Genomic DNA, 9,543 nt, shown 5'->3' with positions numbered 1-9,543 from the left:
AAACTGACCCACTCACTCACTCACCCCACTCACTGATATATACTCACTCCACTCACTCACACGTATTTGTGTTGCATTTTATCACCTCATTTTATCCAGTCTTAGTGACATGAGAGAAACGTTTTAATGGCATCTTACAATTAGGAAAGATGTTTTCGACATTAAAATGTGTATATATGCCATAGTCAATTGTGGGACCACTTTAGTTATTACATTTGACAAATATTTTAACTCCACAAATGTCATGGTGAAGCCTATCAACGCCTGTTGCCATGGGGAGGATCTCTTTATACCTTAGTATGACTCACCTCTACCCATTAGTGTCTGGGATTCTTAAAAAGTATAGCCTTCTATAATTTTATCGAAATAAAAAGAGATTCAGCCTCAGTCTCTAATTCTTCGACCTGTGTATCTTAATTGCCAACGTGTACCTTACAATTCTGACAAGTAAGAGTAAATAACAGGGGTGCATAGAAACCTTCTGTGTTGAAGAGAACCAACAGAGATGGGAGATTCCTGAACCAGGGATACATTTAGGGACTCTCAGTATTGGTCATGCCTGTCCATTGTCAACCAGAGCACAAAACCGGTACTTGTGAGTTAGATAATCCTGAGTGTCTTCTGTTATTTTTTACTTCTCTGGTTCATTCTCTAGAAGTAGTGACGTTGATCGGGTCTGTCCTCCACCTCCTGTCCTACTAGTTCTTCCACCCTCTGTCCTACTATCTCCTTCTTTTATACTCTCCACCTCTCTTATCCTACTACCTCTCTCATACTTCAACCCCTCTCTTATTGTCCCACACCTCCTATATCCTGGTTCACTGTACTTCCAATCTCCATTATCCTGTACTACCCCTCTTTATGTACTTCCAACTCTCCCTTATCCTACTACTCCTCCCTTTATACTCTCAACCTCTCTTTATTGTCCCACACTCCCATATCCTGTGTGGTTCCACCCTCCTTATCCTACTACACTCTCTTTATACTTCCCAATCCCCTATCATCCCACCCTTCATCCTCCTCTTTATACTTCCAACCTCTCCTTATCCCCACTCACCTCTTCTTCATACTTCCCAATCTCCCCTTTATCCTACTTGTACTTACTTCTTATATTTCCACCCTCTCTTATCCTACTACCTCCCTATACCTCCAACCTCTCTTATCCTACTACCTCCTCCCTTTTATACTTTTACACCTCTCTTATCCTGTACTACCTCCCTTTTATACTTCTACCCTCTTCTATCCTACTTCACCTCCTCTTTATACTTCCCAACCTCTCTTATCCTTACTCACCTCCCCTTATACCTCCACCCTCCTCCTTATCCCACTACCCTCTCTTATAAGTACTTCTCAACTCCCTCCTATCCTGTACTCACTCTCTCCCTTTCATACCTTAACTCTCCCTTATCCTGCTACTACCCTCCTTCTTTATACTTCCACCCTCTCTTATCCTACTACGGCTACTTCCAACGTCCTTCTTTATCCTACTGCTCCTCCTTATATACTTCCACAAACCCTTCCCTTTATCCTACTACCCTCCCTTTATTCTTCAACCCTTCCTTTATCCGCATTACCACTCCCCTCTTTTATACTCCAATCCTCCCTCTTATACTTCCACCTCCACTCATCCTCCCATCCTGTTGTCACCTTCCTATACTTCCAATCTCTTATCCTACTACTGTCCCAAACCTCTCTTCATCCTATCACTATCCCTCCCTTTATACTTCTCCAATTCCACATCCTGTCACCTCCCTATTCTCCTGCACTACCTTATCCTACTACCCTCCCTTCTTTATACTTCCACCCCTCCATATCCTACTACCCTGCCTATACTTCTCCACCCTCTCTTATCCTGTACTACGCTCCTCTTTATACTTCTAACCTCTCTCTTGTGTCCTCCTACTGTATTATTTCTCTTCTTCTTGTCCTAATACTCACCCTTCCTGTTTCCTTATACTTCCCAATCTCCTTATCCCAATACCCTCCCTTATAATTTCCACCCTCTTCATTATCCTGGCCACCTTCCTTTGCTCCAATGTCCGGTTCCCTTATACTTCCCACCTCTCATTATCCCACTACCCTGCCTTATACCTCCACCTGTCCTACCACCTCCTCACAGATACCTCCCCAATCTGTTGTCCTACTTCATCTTCCTTGTCTACCACCCTCCCTTATCCTACTCACCCTCCCTTATACTTCTCCACCCTCCTTATCCTACTACCCTCCCTTTATACTTCCACCCTCCCACCCTCCCTTATACTTCCACCCTCCCTTATACCTCCCAATTATCCTACTACCCTTCCCTTATACTTCCACCCTCTCTTATACTTACACCCCCTCCTTATCCTACCACCCTCCCTTATACTTCCACCCTCCCTTATCCTACTTCACTCCTCTTATACTTCCACCCTCTCTTATACCTACCACCCTCCTTACACCCTCCCTTATCTTACTATCCCTCCCTAATACCACTACACCTACTCCCTTATACTCTCCACCCTCCTTTATCCTACTACCTCTCTACCTCTTATACTTACACCCCTCCCTTATCTTACTACCCTCTCTTATACTTCCATCCTCCCTTATCCTACTACCCTTCCTTATACTCCTCTCCTCTATCCTACTACTCTCTCCTTATCCTACTACCCTCCCTTATACTTCCATCCTCCCTTATCCTACTACCCTCCCTTTATACTTCCACCCTCTCTTATCCTTACTTCACCCCTTATACTTCCACCCTCCCTAATCCTACTACCCTCCCTTTATACTTCCATCCTCCTTTATCCTACTACCCTCTCTTATACTTCCACCCTCCCTTATCCTACTACCCTCTCTTATACTTCCATCCTCCCTTATCCTACTACCCTTCCTTATACTTCCACCCTCTCTAATCCTACTACCCTCCCTTATACTTCCACCCTCTCTTATCCTACTACCCTCCCTTATACTTCCATCCTCCCTTATCCTACTACACCCTCTTATACTTCCACCCTCTCTTATCCTACTACCCTCCCTTATACTTCCACCCTCTCTTATCCTACTACCCTCCCTTATACTTCCACCCTCTCTTATCCTACTACCCTCTCTTATACTTCCACCCTCCCTTATCCTACTACCCTCCCTTATACTTCCACCCTCCCTTATCCTACTACCCTCTCTTATACTTCCACCCTCTCTTATCCTACTACACTCCTCTTATACTTCCACCCTCCCTTATCCTACTACACTCCCTTATACTTCCACCCTCCCTTATCTGCTCGTATTTGTTTTAGCAACGAGCAGTGAGACATATGACAGCCCCAGCGTCACCCCACTACCCCCACCCCGACGCCTGGTCGTCACCCGACCCTGACACCTGTCGTCACCCCACCCCGACACCTGATCGTCACCCCACCCCGACACCTGGTCGTCACCCCACCCTGACACCTGTCGTCACCCCACCCCGACACCTGGTAGTCACCCCACCCTACCAGATCCTATACGCCAATATTCCTTACACGACTTGTTATGTGAAGATTTGTGGCGGACGCTCCGTCAGTGTTAAATCCCAGGCTTATATCAACGAGCGACTTAGGGTCTATTCACCTTACTGTATTCACGAGCACACTTTGAAAACAGTTGCTCTATATGGAATCTCACTCAAGTTACTTTTGCTATCAAATATGTCAAACTCCGATACTTGCCGTGAAGTTGAAAAATATTATCGACTAGAGTTTGAATACACTGTTAAAAAGAAAGGAGAATATGTGATAACAAGTATTAGAGCACAGATGTTCACGACAGGCATCGGAAGCAAAACCGTAATAATCTTGAAAACGTAACACATTGTTTGGACGTGTGTAGGATGCCATTCTTGTTTATAACACTTTCATGGAAAAGCCATTATTGTATGTGAACCATAATGGCATTATTTCTTTCAGTTTTGTTGATTGGCTCTTTGGATGCAGTTAGACGCCAGTGCAATGGCCCTAGACTAACGCTTAGTCTCTAAATATATATATTTGGTAGTAACAAACAAATCCATTTAAATTGAAAAGGAGCTCCAGGGAGAGTGAGTGAGTGAGTGAGTTTAGTTTTACGCCGCACTCAGCAATATTCCAGGTATATAGGGGGCGGTCTGTAAATAATCGAGTCTGGACCAGACAATCCAGTGATCAACATCTTGAGCATCGATCTACGCAATTGGGAACTGATTACATGTGTCAACCAAGTCAGCGAGCCTGACCACCCGATTCCGTTAGTCGCCTCTTACGACAAGCATAGTCGCCTTTTGTGACAAGCATGGGTTGCTGAAGACCTATTCTACCCCGGATCTTCACGGGTCGAGCCCCAGGGACACCAGAGATTCCTGAACCTGAGGAAAACTAGACTTGTTTCATTTAGGGCTTCACCACCGCAGAGAGGGCTAGGCAGTAGGGTAAATATTGTGGCATAGGGACTATGAGACAGACTACTCATCTCCATGCTCGACGGCCACGTTCTGTGCTGCCTTAACAAATCGACGTCGACATACTGCCTACAGACGTCAGCAGAGTATACAGCGTCGGAACTGGCTCATTTGGGATCCTGTCATTTTTCGAATCGAAAGACTTCGGGGTGGAAATAGTATTCTTCCTTATCCATTTGGCTATCTAATCAAGTAAAAAGAGTGGCTCCCTTCTCCGCTCTTCAAAGGTACATGGGTACCCTTCGTCATGGAGGGCTCTCTATCCAAAGTGTCACCATAGAAATAGCTCAACGTTTGGGTGGCTCATTTGGGAGACTGGCATCTTTCGAATCGAAATACTTTAAACGACCGGTTGGAAATTATCATCTTCCTTATCCATTTGGTTATGTGTTCATTATCACGGCATTGTTTTAATGGGGTGCCATGGCACTATTTTCCTTGGTGCCAGGGTGTTAAACAATTAGTGTGTTAAACAATTAGTGTGTTAAACAATTAGTGTGTTAAACAATTTTCACGCGTGTTTTGTAGTATGAAACCAAGAAACTATCGCATATTTCATTATTTTCACAGACTTCCAGACTGTAAGCCTATTACATAAAATCTAGGGCAAGTCATGAGACTTTAAACCGTTATGAAAAGGATCGCGACAATAGCCTCACTTAGAAGTGTAATGGTATTTTCCAAAATGATCATGAGCTCCCTGCCTGCCGCCTCTTATCATAAATGGGTTTTTACCAGATATAGCGCACGCCTAACATACATTATATAGCGTGACTCTACTGTCCGTCTAAAGATTGCTTTTGTTGGAAGGATACATTTACGTAATGATAGGCAATGAAAACCTGACATGAATTTGGTACCATGTGACTATAATTATAATGACAATATTTCTAATGTTCAGCAGTTAACAAAAGCGACAAAATCTTTTCCACAATCATAATAGATATTTGCCAGATCACACGTTGTCAACCCCTCAGGAATGAATCACAAACAAACATTGATCATATAGCTTCTTGAAGAAAAGTCAAAGTTACGCTGCCCCACCGGTGTAGCGTACAATGAATTCATTCAATGGCAAGCCAACTGTGTACACGATAAATGTCCACGATGACACTTACTTAGTTTAACTCACAAAGGGGATTGTATAGGATCACATGTCCCTAACTGTTACGTCAAACAACATTTGATTGTTTCTAAATGGCATTGTGTATTCATACCTAGTTGGTCTATTGCAACATACTATTGCGATAGCAATAGTCCAACATACTATTGCGATAGCAATAGTCTATTGCATTACAGTTTCCCCTTGGATTGTCTCATTTGAAGTCATTTCCCAAATGAATGTATAGTCTATATGAAATGAAAACAAGCTGTAGTAGTCTAACTTGCTTTTAATAACTGACAAGAAACTTGAAACCCAGGTTCGAGATAAATATTACGAAAATTCTAACAATAACGACAGCAGATAAGATAAATAATCTTCAACAGTTTAATGGAAAATTAGGCAATATGATATTTCTTTTTAATTTCTGCACATTCTTGTTCTTCCACTCCGTTGAACCGGAAGTACAATGTCTGAAGCCCTTTTCCGGTCGTGATATTGCTGGAATATTGCTAAGAGCGGAGTAAAACAATACTCACTCACTACCAATGGAGCAGAGTACATGTCCCATGTCTTGATTTCAGGACGTATTGAATCCTCAAAATCCCACCTCAACAGATTAAACAACCACCAATCTCCACCTCACTATATAAATACTGGCAAATCAACCGCTTTGTTAAATACAGTGGACAAATACGTCTGACATGTCCAAATCAAATCTTTGACACAGAAGTTGTCTAAATTAACTTTTCTAGCCCTTAGACACAACAGTCGTGTGATTAATGCATCACTTAATGGAGAATCCCGACGTGATCTCAGAGTGAACACACACACACACACACACACACACACACATACACACACACACACACACACACACACACACACACACACCACACACACACACCACACACACACACACCCTTCGCTCGTTTAAATTAAAAAACCCATAGCGTACAACATGCTGTAGCATGTAATGGTACAAGTCAGGTCATTCCGAACTACCAATAGTTCTGTTTTAGTCACACACACTGCTATGCCCAGCAACCTTACCTCATGACAAAACCATTGCAAGTGGTTGTATGAATACCGATGACGCCCTTCTATTTCACAATGCTCCTTGTGAGAGTATATTTATGTCCTCTTATGTAGATACACCATTTTACTCCCTCCAGGCGGTATCTGCGACAGGTATATTGACACGTGTGTGCATATGTGGATTAAGTGGAGATTCAATGTGTTAAACACTGACAGAGACTACTTGTCTTTAGTGGGACTACGGACGTGTTTGGAACGTTAGAAAAACTGAGCTGAATTCCAGACGATCACAAATCCAACCATGGGATGTTATTCGGACATATTTTAATTCTGTCAAAGCATTAGCTGTACAAATAATTGTAATGTGTTTAAATGTTTGTTTTTTACTGCCATTGCCATGCCAGATACGTACTTGCTACAACCTGAGACACAGGAAATACAATACGTTTCAGAGTTCATTCTAAAATAATATACATTCCATTTTTATCACTCAGTGAAATTGATATTGTGTGCTCACTTTTCGGAAAATTAACGTTAGATGATAATTATAAAATCACGATTAATGAAAGAGATGAACGACGATTCCTTGTAATCTTCCACATTTGTCTCATTTTCAGTTTACTTTTTAAGTTAACAGCAATCCAAGAAAATGACAAATGGTTGTGTCGTAATATCAGAAGCATCTAGCATTTCCTGTTTAGCAGCCTGCACCTCTCGTCACCTTCACAATGGCGGTCGTCACTCAGCCCACGGGAAACCCCAACCTCCTGGTCAGCCCGGAAGGTTACCGAGACTGGTCAACGGGCAAGTTCGGCTGTGCCACTGACATTGGCTCATGTAAGTAACCCAGGTGATCAAACATCTGTCAAATTAGTATAACACCCGTTCTCACTAATAAGGTGCAAACGCATTCTAAAAAAAGTGCAAAATCTACTTTTCAGTTGACTTGAATTGGTTTGGGTTTCTGATAAAGGACCATATGAAGTATGATGTTTCCAAGTTTGCACCACACCAGTTCTATGTTGGAGATGCTGCGATGTTGTGAATAAAGGACCCATCTGGGTGAAACAATCTCTCAGATACCTACCCTACAGGTTTTCAATAGCGTCTTCATAAAAAAATATTATGTTTGTTATGTGCTTAACCCGACTGGCGTTGAAGCTGTTTATATGTGTTCACGGGAGTATTGGTTATATTGTCCTTTGAATTTCCGCCCTTGTTTTACCCATCCTGCAAAGAGTAAAAGGCATATAACGTATGGATCAGAATAACAGATACTTACGTTACTGTCACAAAAATGTCTTCAATTTGTCAAAATATCAACTTCTGAATTTGTAGAAATAAAGCTTTCAACTATGTTTACATAACATCATTTGAAAGTTTAACATTTATCTGCATTTGAATGTTTAGCTAAATATACATTTAGCAATACTGTAGATATATACATACATTCTTTTATAACACAAATTTTACATGTATATTTATTGTGTTTGTTCAAAGGTTATATATTTGCACTGGATTAATTCCAGTTAGGATGAGAAAGCCACAATAACTCGTTGCGCCTAGTGGCTGCAAGAGTTGTAAACTCCCCAGGGAGTTGAGATTGATAATACGATGTGCCATTGAGATTGACATCCAATGATCGAGGGAAAAAAATATTAGCGCCTTGAGCAAGCACTAGTTGCCTGGATATGTGCGCTATATAAGTATCATATAATAATAATAATAATTCAATATCTGCTATATAACGTCATATAACAGCAGCATAACAGTAATGCACTATATACACCTTAAAATAGACACTGAAACTGGGGATACCTTCATTACTTCTACTTGTAACGTAGGTATCACATATTGTAAAGCGGCCTAGGCGAAAATCCTGAACCCTTCACAGCGGAGTCAATGTTTTTTGCATTTACTAAGGCAAAATGTAATAACCATCATATCAAATACTTACCTCGGAGTTTCTGGTGAAATGCTGACAAGCTCTACGTATCAAACGGTATGAAATGATTCGAGTCTAATCAAGAACGTGGTGGAAACATGATGCGTTGTCTCCTTACAAGAACAATCTAAACAGCAACGACGTCTTTTAAATTTGGAAGCAAGAAAAGTTATCAGGAAAGCTCTAAATCCAGATCGGTGGACAGCGATCAGGGCGGACAGCAAGTGCACCTCATTAGTGAGAACGGGTGATAAGCTAAATTATATGAGAGCCCCCGTTTCGTGTATTTCTAGCGTGATCGCTGTAAATTCTTGATGTAGTTATTCATTATTTATTCAAAAGAAGTTATTTGAAACCAATGTGTCGAATTTCAATCCGATTACGGAGGAGAGTTCCACGAACACCTGTGTACTTTAAGTTAAAAAAAATTAAAGCACCACCTTCATGTGCCTGTATGATCGCTGTTATTCTGAACATACTTATTCATAGTTGTTCAACAGGAATGAATTGAAACAAAAGTGTCGAATTTCGATCAAAACACGGACGAGAGTCCCACAATCGGATTGTTGATGGAACGAAGAACTCGCGCGAATATCTTAGTGTTGTGAGCAGAACATCAATGTTGTGAGAGTCTTCGATCTGATAACGGAAGGGACTTTCACGAACACATAATTACTAAAAGTTAAATTATTGGAGAGTACCCGTTTCGCGTACCTCTGGCCTGATCGCTGTTAGTTAACAAAACAATTATTCATACTAAATCGAAAGAAGTTAATTGAATCGAATGTGTCGAATTTCGATCTGATAACGGATAATTACGATAAGTTAAATCATATGAAAGCACCACTTTTTTTCAACGGATGTGTCGAATTTCGATCTGATAACAGATAAGAGCTCCACGAACACCTATCTAATTACTATATGTTGAATTATATGAAAGCACCACTTTCTTTCATGGACAGACATGATCGCTGTTTCTACTGAACATAGTTATTCATATTTTATTCAGAA

This window comes from Haliotis rubra, unplaced genomic scaffold (genome assembly GCF_003918875.1).
Source record: "Haliotis rubra isolate DU_JTF1 unplaced genomic scaffold, ASM391887v1 Scf209, whole genome shotgun sequence".
In the NCBI taxonomy this organism is placed as follows: domain Eukaryota; kingdom Metazoa; phylum Mollusca; class Gastropoda; order Lepetellida; family Haliotidae; genus Haliotis; species Haliotis rubra.
The sequence above is the reverse complement of the archived record's forward strand: the minus strand, read 5'-3'. Positions refer to the sequence as shown.